We start from the raw sequence: 25,197 nt of genomic DNA on the forward strand, positions 1-25,197 counted from the left end.
AAAGGATCTGCAGTTGGCATTGATACTGGCACCACCTATTCTTGTATGAATGTCTTCCAGCATGGAAAGGTGGAAATTATTGTCAATAACTAGGGTGACTGTACCATGCCTAATTATGTTGCTTTTACTGACACAGAACAATTAATTGGGGATGCTGCAGAGAATTAGGTTACAATAAACCTTACCAACACAGTTTTTGATGCCAAACATCTGATTGGATGTAGGTTTAATGATTCTTTTGTTCAGTCTGTTATGAAGAACTGGACCTTCATGGTGGTAAATGAGGCAGACAGACCCAAGGTCCAAGTTGAGACAAAAAGTTTCTACCCATAGGAAGTGTCCTTAATGATTCTGATGAAGATGAAGGGATTTGCAGAAGCTTACTTTGGAAAGACTGTTACTAATGCCGTGGTCACAGTGCCAGCTTCCTTTGCTGACTCTCAGTAACAGGCAACAAAAAATGCTGGACCTATTGCTGGCCTCAATGTACTTTGAATTATCAGTGAACCAACTGTGCTGCTATTGCTTATGGTTTAGATAAGAAAGTCAGAGCTGAAAGAGATGTGCCAATTTTTGATTTAGAATGTAGAATTTTTGAGGATGAAAATTTTGAAGTCAGATCAGCAGCTGGAGATACCCACTTGGGTGAACACTTTGACAACAGAATGGGTGATCAACCACTTCATTGCTGATTTTATGCAAAAGCACAAGAAGGAAATCAATGAGAACAAGAGAGCTGTCTAGTGTCACCACACTGCTTGTGAGCAGGCCAAGAACACCCTCTCCTACAGCATGCAGGCCAGTATTGAGATTGATTCTCTCTGTGAAGAAATTGACTTCTATACTTCCATTACCCAGGCTCCATTTGAGGAATTGAATGCTGATCTGTTCTGTGGCACAATGGACCCTGTAGAGAAGGCCCTTTGAGATACCAAGCTAGACAAGTCACAGATCCATGATATTTCCTGGTGGGTGGTTCTAACAGAATCCCCAAGATTCAGAAGCTTTTGAAAGACTTCTTCAATTGGAAAAGAACTAAATAAGAGCATTAATTCTGATGAAGCTGTTGATTGTGGTGCAGCTGTCCAGACAGCCATTCTATCTGGAGACAAGTTTGAGAATGTTCAGGATTTCCCTTCTCTTGAATGTCACTCCTCTTTCCCTTGGTAGTGAAACTGCTGGTGGAGTTATGACTATCCTCATCAACTGCAATACCCCCATTCCCACCAAGCAAACATAGACTTTCATCACCTACTCTATCAGCCTACTCTGTCAATCTGTCAATCTGTCAATCTACTCTGACAATCAACTCATTCAGGTGTATAAAGTTAAAAGGGTAAAAGTGATGGTTTGCATATGCCTAGTCCATGGAGTGGCACTATTAGAAGGTGTGGCCTTGTTGGAGGAAGTGTGTCACTGTGGGGGTAGGCTTGAAGACCCTCCTCCTAGCTGCCTGGGGATGCTCAGCCTGTTCCTGGCTTCCTTTGGATGAAGATGTAGACACAGCTCCAACTACATCATGCCTGCCTGGATACTACCAATGTTTTTGTCTTCCTGATAATGGATTGAACCTCTGAACCTGTAAGCCAGTCCCAATTAAATGTTGTCCTTTATAAAACTTGCATTGATCGTGATGTCTGTTCACAGCAATAAGATCCTAACTAAGACAGAAGTTAGTACCAGGGACTGTGGTATTGCCTCGATAGACCTGACCATGCTTTTGTTTGGAAGTATGTGGGTTTTGGAACTTTGGATTTGGAAAGCAGTGGAATGGTTTAAATGGGGCTTAATGGGCTATCTTAATAGGAATGAGGAAGTCTTTGTTACCGAGAGTGTTTTGAATTGTGCAGGCCTGGCTCAAGAGATTACAGAGGAGAAGAATTTCAGTATGGGCTATAAAGACTGCTTTTGTGGTATTTTGCTAAAGAATGTGGCTGCCTTTTGCCCTAGTCTGAAGAGTCTGCCTGAGGCTAAGGTTAAAAGAGTCAGATTAATTACATTGACAAAGGAAATATCAGAAACACCCATCATAGACTTTGTTCTCTGGTTAAGTCTCATGAAGAGCATTTTAATGAAAAAAGGGAAGTTGAGAAAGGAAAAATATAAAATATATGGTTCGAGTATTAAAAGGACACCAAGAAGTGAAATGGAGTTGAATCCTGTGTTCAGGGATATTAAACTAAATTAAGAAAATAATGACCTTGAGGCAAGATTCCACTCAGCTAAGTTAGCTCCAGGCAACTTGTTACAAACATTTAACCCAAGGAGACAGGTGTAAAGATCTCTAAATTCAAGGTCAATCTGCAGAGCAAGGTCCAGGACAGCCAAATTTAGGCAGTGAAGGAGTAAGAACAGAGGAAGCTAGTGATAATGTAATAGAATAAGAGGGTCATGTTCCACTCCTGCAAGTAGCAGAACTCAGCAGCTTCAGCCATGTGTCTTTGGCTTTATATACAAGAGGAGAAGGAGACTACGGGGACAATTGATGCTGGTTAGCTGAACCTAAGAAAGAGATCAGCATGACTGAGGTGAAATCTTCTAGGAAGTGTTTTTTGAAAGCTGTGTTCCAGAGATGCCAAGGTTGTACCTCATGCTGTGGCTGGACTTGGCAATGTGTAAGAGTCACCCAGGTGGTACTGGTTTTGAAGGCATAAAAGGGTCATGAAGAGCAGCTAAGGCTGGGCACTGTGAGAGGCCGTAGACGATCATTGGTACAGGTGTACCTTCAGTTGAAATTGATGGTCCAAGACTGAAGGGGTCAGGAAAAGGAGTTGAGGCTTGGCACCATGAAGAGAGTCTAGGAGAGGCTATTGGTGAAGCCTAGATGCAACGGAAGGCTCCAGTGTATTGAAGATGCCAGTTCCATGGGATGATCACCAAGAACAACAGCAACAGTGCAGTATGGATCAACCTGAAATTAAACTGCTACAGAGGGCAGAGCTGGAGATGTGAAGCCAGCCTTTTGGAGGATCATATATTGATCACAGTCATTGAAACAAGCTGTAACATTGAACCTGCCTTGGAGAACCAAAGATGTTAAAGATGCCAGAGGCACAGGTTATCTGCTGAGGAAAGCTGCTAAGAGGGAGTGGAACCAGCTCAGGAGAAAGAAGTTTGTTGTCGTCAACAAAGATGAAAAAGGAGTTGAAGTCTTAAGACCACTTTGACATTAGACATGGAGATGGCAGAGTTTGAAGTTTGCTCAGCTGGCTGCCTGTCTTAATTTAGGGATTACAATTAAATGATTAGATGGTTCTTGGAAGAGACTTTGAACTTTGGACTTTTAACATTGGTGATACTGCTATAAACTGTAGGGACTTTGGAAGTTGAATTAAATGTACTTTTTTTTTATTATACTAAATTTAGGTATGGCCTCCATAGACTCTTGTGTTTAAACAAACCTATGAAGGCCAGGGAGTGGAATGTGATGGTTTGCATATGTATGGCCCAGGGAATAGCACTATTAGAAGGTGTGACCTTGTTGAAGGAAGTGTGTCACTGTAGGGGTGGGCTTGAAGACCCTCCTCCTAGCTGACTGGGGATGTTCAGCGTGTTCCTGGCTTCCTTTGGGTGAAGATGCAGAACTCAGTTTATCCTGCACCATGCCTGGCTGGGATGCTGCCATGCTCCTGCCTTGCTGATAATGGACTGAACCTCTGAAACTGTAAGCCAGCCCTAATTAAATGTTGTTCTTTATTAAACTGGCATGATCATGGTGTCTGTTCACAGCAATAAAACCCTAAGACAAGGGCCATGACCAAGGACAACAACCTCCTTGGAAAGTTTGAGCTTACAGGTATACCTCAAGAACCTTGTGGGCTTCCTCAAATTGAAGTTACTTTTGATATTGGTGCTAGTGGCATCCTCAATGTTTCTGTTTAGATAAGTGCATAGGAAATGAGAACAAGGTTACCATTATGAATGATAAGGGCCACTAGAGTAAGGAGAATATTAAATGTGTGTTCCAAGAACCTGAGAAGTAAAAAGCTAAGGATAAGAAACAGAGAGATAAAGTTTCCTCCAGTAATTCACTGGAGTCCTGTGCTTTCGACATGAAAGTAACTGTTGAAGATGAGAAATTTTAAGGCAAGATCAATGATGAGAATAAACAAAGGATTCTTGACAGGGGCAATGAAATAATCAGCAGGCTGGATAAGAACCAAACTGCAGAGAAGGAAGAATTTGAGCATCGGCAGAAAGAACTGGAGAAAGTCTGTAACCCTATCATTACCAAGATGTACCAAAATGCTGGTGTCAGGCCTGAAGGAATGCCTAGTGGATTCCCTCATGGCGGAGCTCCTCCATCTAGTGGTGCTTCTTCAGGTCCCACCATTGAAGAGGTCTATTAAGTCAATCCAAGTAGAGTATAGCATTATTCCACAGAGACCCAAATTTAGAACTTCTAATTACAAGTATGTCTAATAAAACTATGTAAATTGGCAAAAAAAAGCACATAGAACACCAAAAAGCTTAAAATATAAAACAAAGCCCTTCCACCCTCACCAAATAATACTCAAAGTAGTAAACATAAAGAATGAAGGAAGAAGTGCTAAAAGCTACAAAGGAAAATGATGTAGTAGCAGAAAAGGCAGACCTATTGCAAGTACACTTGACTTCTCATGAGACTCTTAAAGCCAGAAGGACCTAGACAGATATGCAATAGACCGTAAGAGACCACAGATGCTAGAATAGAGTATTATAGCTAGCAAAACTTTCACTCACCATAGATGAAGAAAATAAGATATTCCATTATAAATTAAAATTTAAACAATATTTATCTAGCTACAGAAAGTGTTAGACGGAAAACAACCAACCTACTGAGATTAACTAAATAATCTCACATCAGCAAAACCAAAAGCAAAACAGCACATGTGCATATGCACACACAGGCACATGCATATGCACAGCAGCAGCAGCACCACCACCACCATCACCCCTACCACCACCACCACCAACAACAACACCAACAACAAAATAACAGCATCAGCAATTATTGGTCACTGATATTTCTCAATTATAAATAATTTCAATTCCACAATAAAAGACCACAGGATTCATCCTTCTGCTTCTTCCAAGAAAAACACCTTAACACCAAAAATAGATACTACCTCATGGTTGGAAACATTAGAAAAAGTTATATCAAGTAATAGACCTGAGAAGAAATCTGGTGTAGACATTTTAATAAAATTTAACAAAATAGACTTTAAACCAAAACTAATCAAAAGAGAAAAGGAAGAACACTAAATACTCATTTAAGGTAAAAAACAAACAAACAAACCTTTCAAAATGACATTTTAATTTTGAACATCTATGCCTCAAGTACAAAGGAACCCAAGTTAAAAACAAAACAGAACAAAATACTAATACAGCTTAAATCACACAATGACCCTTATACACTGATATTGGGATACTTCAATACTGCTTTCTCACCAAGAGACCTGTCATTAAGACACAAACTAAACAGAGAAATTCCAATGCTAACTGATGTTTTAAATCAAATGGACTAAACACTTCATCCAAACACTAAAGAATACATGTTCTTCTCAACAACTCTTATAACTTTCTCCAAAATTAACCTCATATTCAGACAGAAAACAAGTCTCAACAGAAATAAGAAAATTGAAGCAACTCCCTGCATTCTGATACCAAAAATAACAGAAATAACAGAAAGTTTAAAAATTCTTGGAAACTTGAAAACTCTTTACTAAATAAAAAGTGAGTCAAGACAAATAAAAAATTAAAAATTTTACAGAATTAAAAGAAAATAAATATACAATATACTCAAGCTTATGGGACAGAGTGAAAGCAGTGCTAAAAGGAACATTTCTAACACTAAGTGCCTACATAAAACAATGGGAAATACCTTGTACTAGCAACTTAACAGCACATTTGAAAGTTTTAGAACAAAAGGAAGTCATACCCAAGAAGAGTTGATGACAAGAAAGAGGGGAACAGAGCTTGTAAAAAGGGGGGGGGGAGATAAGGGGCCTAAGAAAAAAGCAAAATAGGTAATGCTAAGAAAAGAGAGACAAAGAGAATGCTCTCTTCTCTTTGTCCTCAGCACTTAAATATCTTTCTGAATGTATGATCATGTGGTTTAAAAGTTCATCACAAGTTTACCCATAAATTAAAATCATAAAATCAATAAGACGTTTACAACAAAGAATATTTACATGTATGTGCATTAGGAATAATTATCTGAATAATCATCTGTACCAAGCTCGACAGGTTCATGAAGAGTTAAAAACCAAAACTTTTGTGACCAAGACATTAGTGAAATTTTGTACAATAAACCCAGACAATATTTTATCTTCTGTCCTAGCACCTATAGTATATCATTAGTTCCCTTTTTATGTCCTTTGTTTAATGGCTTTATAACCTCTTAGAATGTGCTCTGAGCAGTAGAAGCATACCTGCTATCTCAGAAGCAATTAACTCATGATGCTACAGACTCGCAGAGTTCTTATTGCAGTTTTGATTGTCAGAGATAACCTAATAGCAGTCTCAGTATAAAAGAGCTTAATAATTACTGATATAATTTTAGGAATTTTTATAGGACCATCACTAAGGATTAAGAAATCATCTATTTGACTATATAGCATCATTACAAGACAGTATTTCTTTGTTGTGCTGCAGAGACCTGCTCAAAATGGTGGGCTAATGCTCAGTGATTGTTATATATATTTAATAACAGAAAAAGCATATTAATAGCAGAAATCTTTCCTAAAATGAATTGTTCCTAGGCCTATAGATCAAACCCATCACAGATTTTAATCCAAGCTAGACCCATCTCTGGAAGATCTCCTAATAGTTTTTAGTGGCTCCTATGGTGGCTCCTGACACCCCAACAACAAGACAGAAGAACTTGTCAGAGAGAGTGAGAACAAGTAGGCAAAAAGAATCAGTCCCTTCTTCCATGTTTTTTTCCTTCTTTCCTTCCTTCCTCCTACCTTCCTTTCTTCCTTCCTTTCTTCCTTCCTTCCTTTTTTCTTTCTTTCTTTCTTTCTTTCTTTCTTTCTTTCTTTCTTTCTTTCTCTCTTCCTTTCTTTCTTTCTTTTGTGTGTAGGTTACCTCCAGAAAATATGATCCAGATTTAGACTGAGTCTTTTTACCTCAAATGTTCCATATAAGAAAATTCTTCAATGTCACATCCAGCTGCTTGGGTTTTACTTGGTTACAGTTGTTGTTAAGATAACAACCAAGATATTTGTGCTTATATGTATGTAGAATATAGTGTGTGTGTGTGTGTGTGTGTGTGTGTGTATGTGTATGAGTGTGTGTGTTTTTAAATATTATTATATCACTTACAGTGATAAAATTCCTCAATAAGACCACAGACAGTCTAACAAAAGCTCCAGTACCATGCCTGAGAAACATTCTTTTGTGTTGCTGGTCAGAGGAATCAAAGAGACTCCCAAAAACAATGTAGCATGTCGATGTTGCCCTTGGCTGCCTAGAAATAGAAGATAAATCCCCTTGCTCCACATGTCAAACACTTTAGAAACAGGACTCAGAAGATTTGACCTGAAACTGACCTAAAGCCTCCTCTCTGAAGACTAGTTTTTGTAGTACTGAAAGGTAATATGCAAGTGGAGAGAAGCTGTGATATCTATGAATCACAAAAATGACCATCAGAGCAAGCTAAACCTAAAAGTACAATCATGGCATTTATATCTTAGTGGTATCCAGCAACTGTCTAATTGGACTCAACAACTTCTTAGTGGGCAAAAATCATGCCTGTTACTACAAACTTAGCCAACTACAAAAGACTAATCATGGGTCTTAGAAAAGAATCTACAACTACCACTTTTCTAAATCAGTATACCCTCTAACTGCATTCTAAAGTATGATCCTACAAGAATGCTTACAGGTCACTGCTGCAGCTATCATCCCTCATCAAAGAAGCATCTTTTTGCAGATGCAGGAGATAGTTACAGAAAGCCTCAAGTAACCAAATTGCAAAGAACAACCAGCAATGGGCTGCCCAGAACCATGTGATACATCTACAGTATAACCCTTAAACTTAAGGCTTAGAGGACATTGCAGAAGACTAGTCAGAAAATCTGTAAAAGAAAGAGGACCAGGAGGTCAGTTGTAAGATTGTTTCTTTTAGCTAAGATAGCGAAGTAATGCTTATACAATCTTAACAACATTGGTATCTAAGTAAGACTTACATAATACCCCGAACAGTTGACATCCAGTGAAGATGAGGGAAATCTCATAGATCTCACATTCAGACAGGGAGTTACAGGCAATTAACAACTGTTGAGAAAGGGAGAATTAGTCATTTCCTGGGATAAGACTCCCAATTGGTTATTGAATATAAAGTGATTAGCCCTAGAAAAATTTACATGAAGGCAACACTAAATGAGAATAGCAGGTTGCTTTATGTATGTATTAATTTATAGCTGAAAATTATGTTATTTTATTTTAATTAAATAATAATAAATAGTAATAGTAATAATAAAGAACATAGAAGTAGAATAGTAAGGGTAAGAGGCAATATGACATGAAGGACTCAAATGCAGTCCAGATAATATAGGAAATTGAAAAAAAAACTCTTATGATTTTATTTTTTGTTTTGTGAGGAAGATATGAGGAACAATCGTGTGCTTCTTGCATACTTAGTTTTCCTTGTCACAAAGTACATAATGAGCCTTTGCTGATTTTTTAATATTACTTATGAACCTTAACTTTCTTAAGAATAATTTATCAGAGTAGTGTGGCATTTGAAACCTCTCCTGTTTCTGAGCTTTACTCATTACATTTCACTGCAGGTTTGACTTCTCTTTAAGGTGGCTTTACCCTTTCCTTTTCCCTCATTGTTTCGTTCTTTGTCTCTTTCTTTGTTACTTTGTTTCTTTGTTTCAATTTTCATCATTTTTGTAGTTTCATTTATTGGATATTTTATGTATTCATATTTCAAATGTTATCCCCTTTCCTCCCTCCCATCCCCCTCCCTCTTTCCTGGGTTCTATGAAGATGCTCCCACTCCTACCTACCCACTCCCAAGTCAATGCTCTGGCATTCCCCTACACTGGACCAAGGGTTTCTCCTATTGATTGATGCCAGACAATGCCATTCTCTGTGACATATGCGGCTAGAGCCAAGAGTCCCTCCATGTATATTCATTCGTTGGTGATTTGGTCCCTGGGAGCTCTGGGGTGGGGGTGTCTGGTTGGTTGATATTGTTGTTCTTCCTATAGTGTTACAAACCCCTTCAACTCCTTCAGTTCTTTCTCTAACTCCTCTATTGTGGTCCCCTTGCTCAGTCCAATGGTTAGCTGCAAGCCTCCTCATCTGTATCATAAGGCTTTAGCAGAATCTCTCAGGAGATGTAGGATGATGTCATCACACAGGTGTAGGCAGGTACAAGACAGAATGAGGCCTGTCATTGGACAAAAAGAAAGGATGGGTGGGAGAAAAGTTTTAGAGAGATGAGGAGACTGGAAGAGAGGCAGAGAAGAAGCCACTGGGAGAACATGGAGGCTGATTTTAAGATTCCTCTCTGCACATTTACAGGTTGTTATGAATATTCTTAAGGGACGGATGTATGCAGGGTTTTCTGTGTCTAGATGAGCAAGTGATATATTATCAATTGGATCAGAGATTATTGTGTTGTGTGTTCTTTCATATGTCAATTTAAGTTTAAGAGAGTTTGTGGTGGTGAATACACTGGGTCACCACAGAATTGAGATATATATTTCTGGCATGGTAACAACCTGCCTTGGGAACTAGATAGGTAGAGAGATTGTCACCATGCTCAGAAGCCTTTGGCAGTGTGATATGGGATGGAACAGAGTGGGTGAGATACTTTGCTGACTGAGATGAAGATATCTACTAGATATCTTGGGGCACTACAGTGCTGGACCTAGAGTGGGATAAAAGACAACATTTTTTAAAAATAATTTTACAGCAACAAGGAGACACTGATATCTGGCTCCTGGCACTTTTGGCATCAGTAATAATGACTGGGTTTGGTGACTTCATATGGGATGGATCTCCAGGTAGGGCAGTCTCTGGATGACTTTTCCTTCAGTCCCTGTATTTCCTCCTGTAAGTATTTTGTTCTCCCTTCTAAAAGCACTGAACCATCCACATTTGATCTTCCTCCTTCTGAGCTTCATTTGATCTGTGAATTGTTTCTTAGTATCCAAGCTGTTGGTCTAATATCCACTTGTCAGTGAGTATATACCATATGTGTTTGTTTGTGACTGGGTTACCTCACTCAGGATGATATTTTCTAGTTCCATCCATTTGCCTATGTATTTCATGGAGTCATTGTTTTAATAACCAAGTAGTGCTCCATTGTGTAAATGTACCACATTTTCTGTATCCATTCTTCTGTTGAAAGACATTTGGGTTCTTTCCAGCTTCTGGTTATTATAAATAAGGCTGCTATGAACATAGTGGATCATGTGTCCTTGAATTATTGGACAATGTGAAGTACAAGAGGTTCAAAGACCCAAGATACACAATACCAGCTGATTTCCACTCCAGTTTAATAACTGAAGAACAATGAGAGATCAGGGAAAACATAAAGTTGGGTTCAGAATCCTTTACTCTGACTCAGAGAGCACATCTTAGTGCCTGATCACCTTTATGTGTCTATGGTGGTTTGGGAGTCCCTCTGGTCATTGGGATTTCATATCACAGCTTACCCTCTACTGGGTACCCACTAATCTTACCCTGATTTTCAATTCTCACAGTATATGGGGACCAATTGAATATATTATATTTTCACAGTTTTAAACATTTACTATATATTTTTCTAGCTCAAACTTAATGATCAATTTTAGCATAAATTATGGATTAAATCCCCTGAAAACTAAAAATGAGTCTACATTAATTTTTGTTCAATCAAAGGATGAAGAATTCCTCCAAAGTTTCCTTAAGGAAAATGGTATATTAAGTCATTCCCTGACAGGGGAAAAAATAAAATTTTAACTTAATTTGGAATTCTAATGGGACCACCAAATTTAGTACACAGGGTTAATTTTATATTTGTTGATTATGTTTTCATTAGATGGGAATTATACCAGAGAAGTTTTATTTAGTTGTAACAATAATTTCAAGTAAAATTTTTACTTTCTTCACAACACTAAGTCTCTCAGATGTATCTAAGTGGTTGATTCCTGTGTCTTTACTTATTTCTTCAAACAAGTCTATCCCAGGCAGAGAACCAAAATGTGGCCTTCTTGCCCTTTTTTATGATTCAGTTCTAGTCTAATTTCTTTACTTTCTGACTTCATCAAAGAGAGACTCCTCAGTGATATGGTGGGCAGAGTGTGTTGAATGATTTGAGAAGCTCAAATAAACATTTCTAAGATGAAACAGATGATGTTTCTTACACTCTTTTAGAGCCCTTGGCTGTGCTACTCAATGGGTCTTAAATGTAAGGGTTGTGGTACAGATGTATGTATTGTGTGTAGACTTCCATGGTCAGTTGGCTTCCACATTTTCATCAATTAAGAATTTTTATGTTGGCCTTCATTTTCTTTTGGCAGAACTTAAATTCTTAATGGTCACTGTTTAATCTAATAAAGTATGTCCATCAGACATGAGAGTGTCTAACTCTGCATTTCAAAATGTGAATATTTTATTAATTTGCTATATTTAGCAGAGGTTTAGTTTGTTTTCAAGCACCAGTATAATATGAATATGAAAAAAGGAAATTTCATAAACTTGAAAGTAAAAAGTCTAGGCTATAAGATTGGATAAGAAGAGTGATATTTTTGAAGGCCAATGGGTAGCACTCTTTTTCTGTGACAAATTGAACAAATCAATATAAACATAAAAAGAAATTAGGAAAATAGAAGGTAACTGTTGGAAATCCAATCCAAATGCTCTTTCCAGAAAAAATAAACTCACTGAAAAATTGCATAACATCTCTGAGTCTCAAAAAAAAGGCTGGTCTTCTGGACTACTTCTATGAATTATATCCGGTACTGTTCTCAATGTGATTGCGTCTTGGAGCAGGAACAAAGACAAATAAACTCAATCTATTTATTCCTTACAGAGAGAGGACAACTGGCCCAGTTGAACATACCTAAATGTCTGTCTATGGCACTGCTATGCCACTTTCCCTTTTGATGTGGGTACATAATGCAAAATGGATAGAGATTTCCTATTCTGATTCAACATGAAAAAGAAGTGAAAGATTTCCTCATTAAATACACAAAATATATGCATAAGGATGTTTTACTATTAGATAGTGTCTCATAATATCGAAATATTGGAACACATAGCAGATAACTTTTTCAAATTAGCATGAAGATTTCAACTTTAATGGGGCTTCCATATCAAATACTTAATAGACTCAAATTAAAATTTTTAAAAAGATCATAGCTAAAATAGTAGACATTATTATTAATTTTTTTGTCATCCTTCTTGAGCTTCATGTGGTCTCTGGATTAAATCTTGGATAATTCGAACTTTTGGGAAAATATCCATTTAACAGTGAGTTGTGTGATGTGTGATTTTTTTTTTTTTTGTGATTGGGTTACCTCACTTAGGATGATATTGTTTAATGTTATCCATTTGCCTATGAATATCATGAAGTCATTGGGGTTTTTTTTCTTTTTTTCGGAGCTGGGGACCAAAGTCATTGTTTTTAATAGATGAGTAGTATTCCATTGTGTAGATGTACCACATTTTCTGTATCCATTCCTCTATTGAAGGGCATCTGGGTTCTTTCCAGCTTCTGGCTACTATAAATAAGGCTCCTATGAACATAGTGAAGCATGTGTGCTTGATTTATATTGAAGGATCTTTTGGGTATATACCCAGGAGTGGTATATCTGGGTTCTCATGTAGAACTATGTACAATTTTCTGAGGAAATGCCAGACTGATTCCTAGAGTGGATTTACCAGCTTGCAATGCCACCAACAATGGAGGAGTGTTCCTCTTTCTTCACAGCCTCAACAGCATCTATTGTCACCTGAGGCTTTGATCTTAGCCTTTCTGACTGGTACTGGGTGGAATATCAAGGTTGTTATGATTTGCATTTCCCTGACGACTAAGGATGTTGAACATTTCTTTAGGCACTAATCAGCCATTCGATATTCCTCAGCTGAGAATTTTTTGTTTAGCTCCGTACCTCTTTTTTAATATGGTTATTTGATCCTCAGAAGTCTAATTCTAGAGTTCTTTGGATATTGTGGATATTAGCCCTCTATCAGATATAGAATTGGTAAACATCTTTTCCTAGTCTGTTGCTTACCATTTTGTCCTAATGACAGTGTCCTTTGCCTTGCAGAAGCTTTGTAATTTTATGATTCTTGATTTTAGAGCAAAAGCCATTGGTTTTCTGTTCAGGAAATTATCCCAAGTTCACATATGCTGGAAGCTTTTCCCTACTTTTTCTTTTATTCATTTGAGTGCATCTGGTTTTATGTGGAGGCCCTTGATCCATTTGGACTTTAGCTTTGTACAGGAGGATAAGAATGGATTGATTTACATTCTTATACATGCTGACCTCTACTTAAACCAGCATCATATGTTGAAAATGCTTAGCTTTTAACACTGCAAGGTTTTTGCTGCTTTGTCCCACGCTACGTCTCGCCAGCAGGAACGACGCGGCACACACAGGATCCTACTGCAGAAAAGCTTTAATGCGTCTTGAGAGGGAGAGCATAAGCTTACAATGCGGAGATGCCGAGTGAGGAATAACCGTCCCTTATATAGGAAACTATCCTCGCCTAGGACGTGTCACTCTCTGACTGGTCGCTGCCAATTATGTCAGATGACGTACCAAAACGTACGTTTCCCTTTGAGTAGGGAAGTTACCAGGCACCTGCGTATTGCCCTTTTTACTAGGTGCGTTCTGCCGGATGCCGGTGCCATCTTGTAATGGAGTATGTGAGGACAGCTCCTCACATATGTGAGGACAGCTCCTCGGACAGCTCCTCACATCTCCCCTTTTTCTGTTTTTTTTTTAAGCAAACAGGACACCCAGACATAGGAGGGCAAAGACAGAGGTCATATCCTCGTACAAAGTTGGCGAACCTGTACAAGAGAGATACCCTTAGGCTGTTGTTGGGACCCAGGGCACTCCCGACCCGTCGCACTGCCATTTTTCGAGGGAGGGAAAACTGGGGCAGAAACCCTCATGTAATATGACATGCCTTCCAGGGAGCGTATTTGGTAGAACTTCCCTGTGCGATGCTAAGCTCGTCACCCCTCATGGGCTGCTCAAGCCAGACACTCTAATCCTGTGCAATGAACCGAGGTTCTAGGAGTGCAAGAGCTGTCCAGCCGGCGACCTGTTGCTTGATCATGGTCAACCAGATATCGGCTGACGCTCCTTGTTCAAGGGCTACAAGCGCCTGGGCGATCACTACTTTGTCCTTTCTTGTTTGAGATCTCAATTTGCAAAGCAACCAGAGGAGTAACACTAATCCACAGCAGAGGATCACTCCAAAAAGTCCCACTCCCACCCATTCCTTGAAATAAGAGACTGCTGAGGTGATCCAGGACAACAATCCCTCCGTCAAAGACAGGTCCAGTCGGGTAGAATTTACTTGAATGATGGTCGCTCTCAGCTCCCGAAGTGTCTGTTCAAACTCCGAGGTCCAATTCTGTAACAGATGCTGTGAAAGACTCTTAGACAGATTAGCAGCTCGGGTATTATATGGAGGTGACACAAAGGCCTCGGAGTTTTTGCTCACAGCCAAGCTGGGCCAGTTGCCATAGAATGTCTAATTGCTCTCGGACCAGATCTATACGTTGGTTGACAAGCATAAGGCCTCCCTATATCTGAGTATTGGCCGAGGCCTGTCTGTCCCGAGCCACAGAGATGGTGGCTGATAAATCATTGATAGTTTGGGTTGTCTGTACTGTATTTGACAAGGCCAATGCCAAGGCAGTAACCGAGGCAGCGACTGCTGTCGTAGCAATAATGCCAGCAATAATTGCAGAAGTACCAAAATCTCTTTTTCCTCTAAATAAGGTCATGGTCCCCGGGGTATCAACAGGGATCGGGATAAAGCAAGGCATGCGGGTAACTACTGCGATATTTTATATGAGTAGCTGTCCAGACAGAGGCAGCAGGTTTGATGTTCCCCGTCCAGGAAAATGACAACCGTCCCTTTTCGCCCTTTCCTCCAAGTAGCATCGCCATGGGCATAAGATCAGTGCAGCTACCATTAATGCAATGTAAGGCCACCACCATAGAGAACTGTGGCGTTAGCCACAATGTCCTCCTCACCAGTTCCCCATGTGGCCTCCCTTAACCAAGCAGAAGATTGATTATATAACATAATGCAAGGGAGATCAAAAGATGTTTTGTTGAATATGCCAAAACAAAGGCTGCCCTTAAGGGGAATAGTCCTATTTTCTTTTAGTCGTTCAACCTGTGGATCCTTAGGTAAATAGGCCAACCCTAAATCCCTGTTAGTGGTACATCACCGGCATCAGGAGTGGAAAGGTTGACATTATTCCCCATCGTAGCTCGCCCTGCAGCGTTGCTGGCATCCATGGAAGAAGAGTGAGGAGGTGCAGGAGTCCCAGTCCCTTCTTGATCACTTGCTGTGATGCTCTGAGTAAGTCGTCCTGGGATCCATATGGGATTTTCATTGTCCTGTGGAAAAACACAGACAGCTCCCCTGGATCTTATTAAAACAGGATCCTGGCCTTTCCATTCATTTGTTAATACATCCTTCCATTTGACTAATTCTTTTGTCCTCTTGGGCTCTGAGCAATGTCGCTCAGCCGCTGTTTGTCCAGCTTCATCAAGATTTAAAAAATTTAAGGTAAAAAGGGCCAGAGCAGTGGCCACTCGGGGTGTTGGGGGGAGTTCTATCATAATTCCCCTTCTTTGTTTTATTAAATATGATTTGAGCGTCCGATGAGCATGCTCTATGATTCCCTGTCCTTGAGGGTTGTAGGGCAGGCCCGTCAGGTGGGTAACCTGCATCTGAGCACAAAACTGATGGAATTTTTGAGATGTGTAGGCGGGGCCATTGTCAGTTTTTACACATTTTGGCTTTCCCCAAGCACTCCATGCTTCAAGGCAGTGCTGAATGACATGTGTTGTTTTTTCTCCTGTAAGTGGGGTGTAAGTCAAATATCAAGAGAACATAGGTGTGTGTGTTCATTTCTGGGTTTTCATATCTATTCCATTGATGGACCTGCATGCCTCTGAACAAAAACCATACAGTTTTTATCATTATTGCTCAGTAAACTTGAGGTCAGTGATGGTGATTCCCCCAGAATTTTTTATTGTTGCGGATAGTTTTTGCAATCCTAGGTTTTCTGTTACTGTAAATGAGTTTAAAAATTGCTCTTTCTAACTCTATGAGGAACTGAGTTGGAATTTTCACGGGGATTGCACTGAATCTGTAGATCACTCTGGGCAAGATGGTCATTACAATATTAATCTTGCCAATACATGAGCATGGGAGGTCTAGTTCTTGTCATACAATTCTTTCACTTGCTTGGTTAGGGTCACATCAAGCTATTTTATGTTATTTGTGACTATTGTGAGGGGTGTCCTTCCCCTTATTTCTTTCTCAGTCTGTTTATCCTTTGAGTAGAAGAATGCTACTAAATGGTTTGAGTTACTTTTATGTATAGCCACTTGGCTGAAGTTGTTTATCAGGCTTAGTAGTTCTCTGGTTGAACTTTTGAGGTCACTTAAGTATAGTATCATATCATCTGCAAATAGTGATATTTTGACTTCTTCCTTTCTAATTCGTGTCCCTTTGACCTCTTTTTATTGTCCGATTGCTTTGCCTAGGACTTCAAGTACCATATTGAATAAGTAGGAGGAGAATGGGCAGCCTTTTTAGTCCCTGATTTTAGTGGGATTGCTTCAAGTTTCTCTCCATTATCTTTGATGTTGGCTACTACTCGGCTGTATATTGCTTTTACTATATTTAGGTATGGACCTTGAATTTCTGATCTTTCCATGACTTTTAAGAAAAAGTGGTGTTAAAATTTGTCAAATGCTTTCTCAGAATCTAATGAGAGATTCAATGTTGCTCTTTTCTTTGAGTTTATTTATATAGTGGACTACATTGATGGATTTCCATGCATTGAACCATCCCTTCATCCCTGGGATGAAGCTTACTTGATCATGATGTATGATCATTTGGATATGTTCTTGGATTCAGTTTTTGAGAATTTTATTGAGCTTTTCTGTGTTGATATTCATAAGGGAAATTGGTCTGAAATTCTTTTCCTTTGTTGGGTCTTTGTGTGGATTAGGTATAAGGGAGATTGTGGCTTCATAGAAGGAACTGGGTAATGTTCCTTCTGCTTCTATTTTGTAAAATAGTTGGGATGGTATTGGTATTATGTCTTCTATGAAAGTCTGATTGGAATACTTTTAATAACTGCTTCTATTTCTTTAGAAAGTAAGGAACTTTTCAGATGGTTTATTCTGATCCCGATTTAACTTTGGTACTTGGTATCTGTCTAGAAAATTATCCAACTCCTCCATATTTTCCAGTTTTGTTGAATATAAACTTTTGTAGTAGGATCTGATGCTTCTTTAAATTTCCTTAGATTCTGAAGTTATATCTCCATTTTCATTCCTGATTTTATTTTTTTTCACCTTTATTAACTTGAGTATTTCTTATTTACATTTCGGCTGCTATTCCCCTTCGCGGTTTCTAGGCTAACATCCTCCTAACCCCTTCCCCTCCCCTTCTTTATGGGTGTTCTCCTCCCCATCCTCCCTCCATTACCGCCCTTCCCCCAACATTCACGTTCACTGGGGGTTCAGTCTTGGCAGGAACAAGGGCTTCCCCATCCACTGGTGCTCTTACTAGGCTATTCATTGCTACGTATGCAGTTGGAGTCCAGGGTCAGTCCATGTATAGTGTTTGGATAGTGGCTTAGTCCCTGGAAGCTCTGGTTGGTTGGCATTGTTGTTCACATGGGGTCTCGAGCCCCTTCAGGCTTTTTCAGTCCTTTCTAAGATTCCTTCAACGGGGTCTCGTTCTCAGTTCAGTGGTTTAATGATGGCATTTGCCTATGAATTTGCTGTATTCTGGCCATGTCTCTCAGGAGAGATCTACATCCGGTTCCTGTTGGCCTGTATTTCTTAGCTTCATCCATCTTATCTAGTTTGGTGGCTGTATATGTATGTACCACATGTGGGGCAGTCCCTGAATGGGTGTCCCTTCTGCCTCTGTTCTAAACTTTGCCTCCCTATTCCCTGCCAAGGGTATTCCTGTTCCCCTTTTAAAGAAGGAGTGAAGCATTTGCATTTTGGTCATCCTTCTTGAGTTTCATGTGTTCTATGCATCTAGGGTAATTCAAGCATTTGGACTAATTTACACTTATCAATGAGTGCATACCATGTGTGTTTTTCTGTGATTGGATTACCTCACTCAGGATGATATTTTCCAGTTCCATTCATTTGCCTATGAATTTCATAAAGTCATTGTTTTTGATAGCTGAGTAATATTCCATTGTGTAGATGTACCACATTTTCTGTATCCATTCCTCTGCTGAAGGGCATCTGGGTTCTTTCCAGCTTCTTGCTATTATAAATAAGGCTGCTATGAACATAGTGGAGCACGTGTCTTTTGTATATGTTGGGGCAACTTTTGGGTATAAGCCCAAGAGAGGTATAGCTGGATCCTCAGGTAGTTCAATGTCCAATTTTCTGAGGAACCTCCAGACTGATTTCCAGAATGGTTGTACCAGTATGCAGTCCCACCAACAATGGAGGAGTGTTCCTCTTTCTCTACATCCTCCCCAGCATCTGTTGTCACCTGATTTTTTGATCTTAGCCATTCTCACTGGTGTGAGGTGAAATCTCAGGGTTGTTTTGATTTGCATTTCCCTTATGACTAAAGATGTTGAACATTTCTTTAGGTGTTTCTCAGCCATTCGGCATTCCTCAGCTGTGAATTCTTTGTTTAGCTCTGAACCCCATTTTTAATAGGGCTATTTGTCTCTCTGCAGTCTAACTTCTTGAGTTCTTTCTGCATTTTGGATATAAGCCCTCTATCAGTTGTAGGATTGGTAAAGATCTTTTCCCAGTCTGTTGGTTGCCATTTTGTCCTAACACATTTCTGATTTTCTTAATTTGGATACTCTCTCTGTGCCTTCTGGTTATTCTGGCTAAGGGTTTATCTATCTTGTTGATTTTCTCAAAGAACCAGCTCCTGGTTTGGTTGATTCTTTGTATAGTTCTTTTTGTTCTACTTGGTTAATTTCAGCCCTACATTTGATTATTTCCTACCTTCTACTCCCCTTGCGTGTATTTGCTTCTTTTTATTCTGGAGCTTTTAGTTGTGCCGTGAAGGTGCCAGTTTTGTGCTCTCTCCAGTTTCTTTTTGAGGGCACTCAGAGCTATTAGTTTTCCTCTTTGCACTACTTTTCTTTGTCAAACATAAGTTTCAGTATGTTATGCCTTAATTATCATTAAATTATAAAAAGTCTTTAATTTCTTTTTTCTTCCTTGACCAAGTTATTATTGAGTACAGTGTTGTTCAACTTTGATGTGACCTTTTTGCTGTTTTTGTTGATGATGACCAACCTTAGCCTGTGATGATCTAATAGGACACATGAGATTATTTCAATCTTCTTGTATCTGTTGAGGCCTTGTTTTGAACCGATTATATAGTCAATTTTGCAGAAGATACCATGAGGTGTTAAGAAGGTTTATTATTTTATTTTAGGATTAAATGTCATAGATATTTGTTAAATCATTTTGATTCATAGCTTCTGTTATTTTCTCTATGTCTCTGTTTAGTTTCTGTTTCCATGATCTGTCCATTAATGAGAGTAGGGTGTTAAAGTCTACCACTATTATTGTGTGAGGGTTAATGTATGCTTTGAATATTAGTAAGCTTTCTTTTAGGAATGCAGGTGCCCTTGCATTTGGAACATAGATATTCTGGATTGAGAGTTCATCTTGGTGAATTTTTCCTTTGAAGAATATGAAATGTCCTTCCTTATCTTTTTTGATAACTTTTGGTTAAAAGTCGATTTTATTAGACATTGAAATGGCTATTCCACATTGTTTCTAGGAACCATGTGCTTGGAAAATTGTTTTCTAGACTTTTCCTCTGAAGTAGTGACTGTCTTTTTTCACTGAGGTGTGTTTCCAGTATGTAGCAAAATACTGGGTCCTTTTTCCATATGCTGTCTGTTAGTCTGTCTTTTTATTGGGGAATTGAGTCCAAAAGACTCAAATATTGAGGAATAGTGATTGTTGTTTCTCGGTATTTTTGCTGATTTTAGGGGTGAAATTATGTTTGTGTGGCTCTCTTTGTGGTTTGATGCAAGAAGATTACTTTCTTCTTTCTTGTACAGTGTAGTTTTTCTCTTTGTGTTGGAGTTTTCCATCTATTATCCTTTGCAGGTCTGGATTTGTGGAAAAATATAGTGTAAATTTTATTTTGTTGTGGAATATCTTGGTTTCTCCATGTATGTTAAATGAGAGTTTTCCTGTATGTAGTAGCCTGGGCTGGCCTTTTTCTTCTCTTTGGGTTTATATGACATCTGCCCAGGATCTTCCCGACTTCATAGTCTCTGGTATGAAGTCTGGTGTAATTCTAATAGTTCTGCCTTTATATGCTACTTGACCTTTTCCCCTTATTGCTTTTAATGTTCTTTCTTTATTTTGTGCATTTGTTGTTTTTACTGTTATGTGACAGGAGGAATTTCTTTTCTGGTCCAATCTAATTGGAGCTTTGTAGGCTTCTCAAATGTTTATGGTCATCTCTTTCTTTTCGTTAGGGAAGTTTTCTTCTATAATTTTGTTGAAGTTATTTACTGGCCCTTTAAGTTGGGAATCTTCGCTCTCTTCTATACCAATTATCCTTAAGTTTGATCTTCTCTCTGTATCCTGCATTTGCTGGATGTTTTGGGTTAGGAGCTTTTTGCATTTTACATAATCTTTGATGATTTAGTTGATGTTTTTTCTATGGTATGTTCTGCCCTTGAGATTCTCTCGTCTATTTCTTGTATTCTGTTGGTGATCCTTGTATCTGTGATTCCTAATCTCTTTCCAATGTTTTCTATCTCTAGGTTTATCTCCCTTTGTGATTTCTTTACTGTTTCTATTTCCATTTTTGGATTCCAGATGGTTTTGTTCATTTCCTTCAACTGTTTGGTTGTGTTTTCCTGTAAATCTTTAAGGGATTTTTACATTTCCTTTTTAAGGATTTCTACTTGTTTACCTGTGTTGTCTTTTATTCTTTTAAGGGAGTTATTTATATCCTTCTTAAAGTTCTCTATCATCATCATGAGATGTGATTTTAAATCCAAATCTTGCATTTCCAGTGTGTTTAGATATCCAGTATTTGCTTTGGTGGGAGAAATGGGCCCTGATTATACCACATAGTCTTTGTTTCTGTTGCTTAGTTTCCTGTGCTTGCCTCTTGCCGTCTGGTTTTCTCTGGTGTTAGCTGGTCTTGCTGTCTCTGACAGTGGCTTGACCCTCCTGTAAGCCTGTGTGTCTGCACTCCTGGAGACCGCCTTTCTCCCAATGGGATCTGAGTCCAGAGAGCTGTGAGACCGAGTTATCTATGGGCACAGGCAGAAATTGGAAGTGTCCTGTCCCAAACTTCTCCTGGTTTCCTGCATTAGAAGGGTTCCTGGCATGTTACTAAGAGCAGAAGTAGTGGTCTTACCTCTACTCTCAGGTGTGTCAGTGCTCCTAGAGACTGTTTTTCAGCTCTAGGCACAGGCAGAGATTGGATGTATCCTATCTCTGACTGCTCCTAGATTCCTGTGTCCAGAGGGCTCTAGACTGGCTCCTATTGGGCCAGGAATGTAAGCACAAGTGGTGTTCTTCCTTGAGCTCTCAGGATTTTCCACACTTCTAAGAGTTCAACTCTCTCCCCATGGGATTGTCCCCCTTCCTGTTCTCCCCTCAACCCAACTCCCTCCACTTTGCCTCTAAGAGGGTGCTCCCCCACCTCCCCTATTACTACGGCTTTCCCCTTGCATCATCCCCCTTTACTGGAGCAACAAGACTCCACAGTACTAAATACCTCCCCTCCCATTGATGTCTGATTAGGCAGTCCTCTGCTACATATATAGCAGGAGTCATGGACCTTCCCATGTATACTTTTGGTTTGCAGTTTAGTAGTTGTGTTCTCTGTGGAATCTGGTTAGTTCATATTGTTATTCTTCCTATAGGGCTGCAATCCCCCTCAGCTCCTTCAGTCCTTCCCACAACTCTTCCATAGTGGTCCCTGGGCTCAGACCAATGTTGTCTTGTATCTACATCTGTCTTAGTCATGTGCTTAACAGACCCTGTCAGATGTGAGCCATACCAGACTCCTGTCTGCAAGCAGTTCTTGGCATCAGTAATATTGTCAAGGTTTGGTGTCTGCAGATGGGATGGTTCCCTAGGTGGGGTGAATTCTGGGTGGCCTTTCCTTAAGTTTCTGTTCCATTTGTATTCCTGCATTTTCTCTAGACAGGAACAGTTTTGGGTTAAAAATTTTGAGATAGGTAAGTGGTCCCATCCCTCCACTGGGGACTGGGCCTATCTACATGAAGGTAGACTCTTCAGGTTCTATCTCCCTTTCATTCTGTATTTCAATTAATATCATCCCCATTGGATCCTGGGAGCCTCTCACATCCCTGGCATCTGGGACTTTCTAGTAGTTTCTCCTGTTCCCCACCCTCCACTGCTACATATTTCTATTCATTCTTCTTGCCCTCTGGGCATCTCTCCTGTCTCTTCCCATACTTGATGCTACCCTTCTTTTTCCCTTCCCTTCTATTTCCCACCCAGATCCCTCCTTCCCTATGCCTTCTGTGATTATTTTTTCCCTCATCCAAGTGGGATTGAAGCATACACACTTTAGCCTTCCTTCTTGTTAAGCTTTATGTTGTCTGTAAGTTGTATCATGGATATTCTGAGCTATTGGGCTAATATTCACTTATCAGTGAGTACATACTATGTATGTCCTTTTGGGTCTACATTACCTTTCTAAGGATGATATCATCTAGTTCCATTCATTTACCTGCATGATTAATAAAGTCATCATATTTAATAGCTGAGTAATATTCCATTGTGTAAATGTGCCATGTATTGCTGTATCCATTCTTCCATTGAGGGACATCTGAGTTGTTTCCTGCTTCTGGCTATTATAAATAAGGCTGCTATGAACATAGTGGAGCACATGTCCTTGTTATATGTTGGAATATCTTTTGGATATATGCCCAGTAGTGGTATATCTGGGTCTTTAGGTAGAACTATTCCCAAATTTCTAAGGAAATGCTAGATTGATTTCCAAAGTGGTTGCACCAGTTTGCAATCCCACCAGCAATGGAGGAGTGTTCCTTTCTCTACATCCTTTACTGCTGTCTCCCAAGTTTTTGACTTTAGCCACTCTGACTGATGTAAGGTCAGATCTCAGGGTCATTTTGATTTGCATTTCCCTGAAGACTAGGGATGTTGAACATTTTTTACTTGCTTCTCAGCCACTTGAAAATCCTAAGTTGAGAATTTTTGTTTAATTCTGTACCTTGTTTTTATTGGGTTGTTCAGTTTTCTGGAGTCTAACTCCTTGAGCTCTTTCTATATTTTGCATACTAGTCCTCTAACACATGTAGGGTTGGAAAAGATCTTTTCCCAAATTTTAGGTTGCTGTTCTCTCCTATCGACAGTGTCCTTTGAATTATAGAAGCTTTTCAGTTTCATGCAATCCCATTTGTCAATTGTTGATCATAGAGCCTGAGCCATTGGTGTTTTGTTCAGGAATATTTCCCTTGTGCTGATGTGTTCGAGGCTCTTTCTCACTTTTTTTTAGAATCCACCTCTTTATTGCTCAAATAATTGTAGAGAAAAAAAGATTGTCATGGTCTTCATGGGTGGCTCAGAAGAAGCCTTCCTCGTGTGGCTCTGGGACAGGGGTGGCACTCAAGTGCTGCTCCAAAATCTTTAGGGAGACTTGCTTTGGGGAAGTGGTGGCAGACTGCAGAGCAGCAGCAGTCTCCTGTTTCTCTGGAAAAGAGATCTCCTCATCCGGAACCAATTCTGCACGTCACATTCCTCCACACCCATCCATCGTGCGACATCCTTCCTTGTTTGCAAGCTGGGGTAGCAAGTCTCTTAGAACAGGCGCTCCAGATCATGCAGCTGAGATGGAGTGAACCTGGTGTGACTGTACAGCTGGTGAGCCAGGCTGTTCCCAGTCTGTTGACTCCTGCTGCCCTCAGGAATGGCTGTCTCTTGCTGAGGCTGTTCTTGGTCATTGGAGCATTGGCCACCTTCTTGGTGGATGTTGTCATCCTCGGGGCCAGAAGCACCATCACCAGCATGTCTTCCTTCCATCTTCTCTCCCTCCTCTCCTACTCCTGTAGCTCCCTGGGTGAGACTGAACTGAGCAGGCTCTTCTTGAGCAAGCTTGCCTCCAGTCAACTGGCCCTGAGCTGGTTCTCCCTGATCAAGCCCACCCTGAAGAAGCCTGACCACTAAACGCTGTGATGGGTTTCCTTCCTCTCCAGCCTCTGAGACCACTGCATTACCACCATGCTGTTGCTCCAGGTCCACCTCAGCTCCCAGACTCAGGGGCTTTTGGAAACTTTGGCAGCTGTCTTGAGGAGTGTCCATGGCGAGAATCACTGGATCTGTCCCTGCTCCCGAAAAGGCTTACAACCTCTTTCTCACTTTCTATTCTACTAGATTCACCATATTTGATTTATGTGGAGGTCCTTGATCTACTTGAACTTAAGTTTTATACAGGAAGATAAAAATTGATCAATTTATATTCTTCTACATGCAGTCATCCAGTTAGATTATTGTCATTCATTGAAAATGCTTTCTTTTATCGACTCTACCGTTTTGGCTCCTTTGTGAAAGTTTACGTGACCATAAGTGTGTGGGTTTATTTTCAGGTCTTGCATTGTATTCCATTGTTCTACCTGTTCATCTTTGTACCAATACTATATGTTTTTAATCACTATTGCTCTATAGTACAGCTTGACCTCAGAGATGATAATTTCCCCAGAAGTTCTTCTGTTGTTGAGCATAGTTTTTGCTATCCTGGATTTTTTGTTATTCCAGATGAAGTTTAGAATTGTTCTTTCTATCGCTGTGAAGAATTGAGCTGGAATTTTGATGGCAATTGTATTGAATCTATTGATTGTTTTTGGTAAAATGACCATTTCCTCTATGTCAATCCTGCTAATCTAAGACCATGGGAGATCTTTCCAACTTTTGAGGTCTTCTTCAAATTCTTTCTTCAGAGACTTGAAGTTCTTGTCATACAAAT

At 39.6% G+C, this 25,197-nt stretch overlaps 2 pseudogenes; one reads left to right on the forward strand and one right to left on the reverse strand.

The window, feature by feature from the left end:
- Hspa8-ps21 (heat shock protein family A (Hsp70) member 8, pseudogene 21) lies at window positions 1–4,349 on the forward strand (annotated as a pseudogene).
- Psx1 (placenta specific homeobox 1) lies at window positions 23,732–24,577 on the reverse strand (annotated as a pseudogene).

The sequence above is a fragment of the Rattus norvegicus genome, chromosome 3, assembly GCF_021556685.1.
Source record: "Rattus norvegicus strain SHRSP/BbbUtx chromosome 3, alternate assembly SHRSP_T2T, whole genome shotgun sequence".
NCBI classification, from domain to species: domain Eukaryota; kingdom Metazoa; phylum Chordata; class Mammalia; order Rodentia; family Muridae; genus Rattus; species Rattus norvegicus.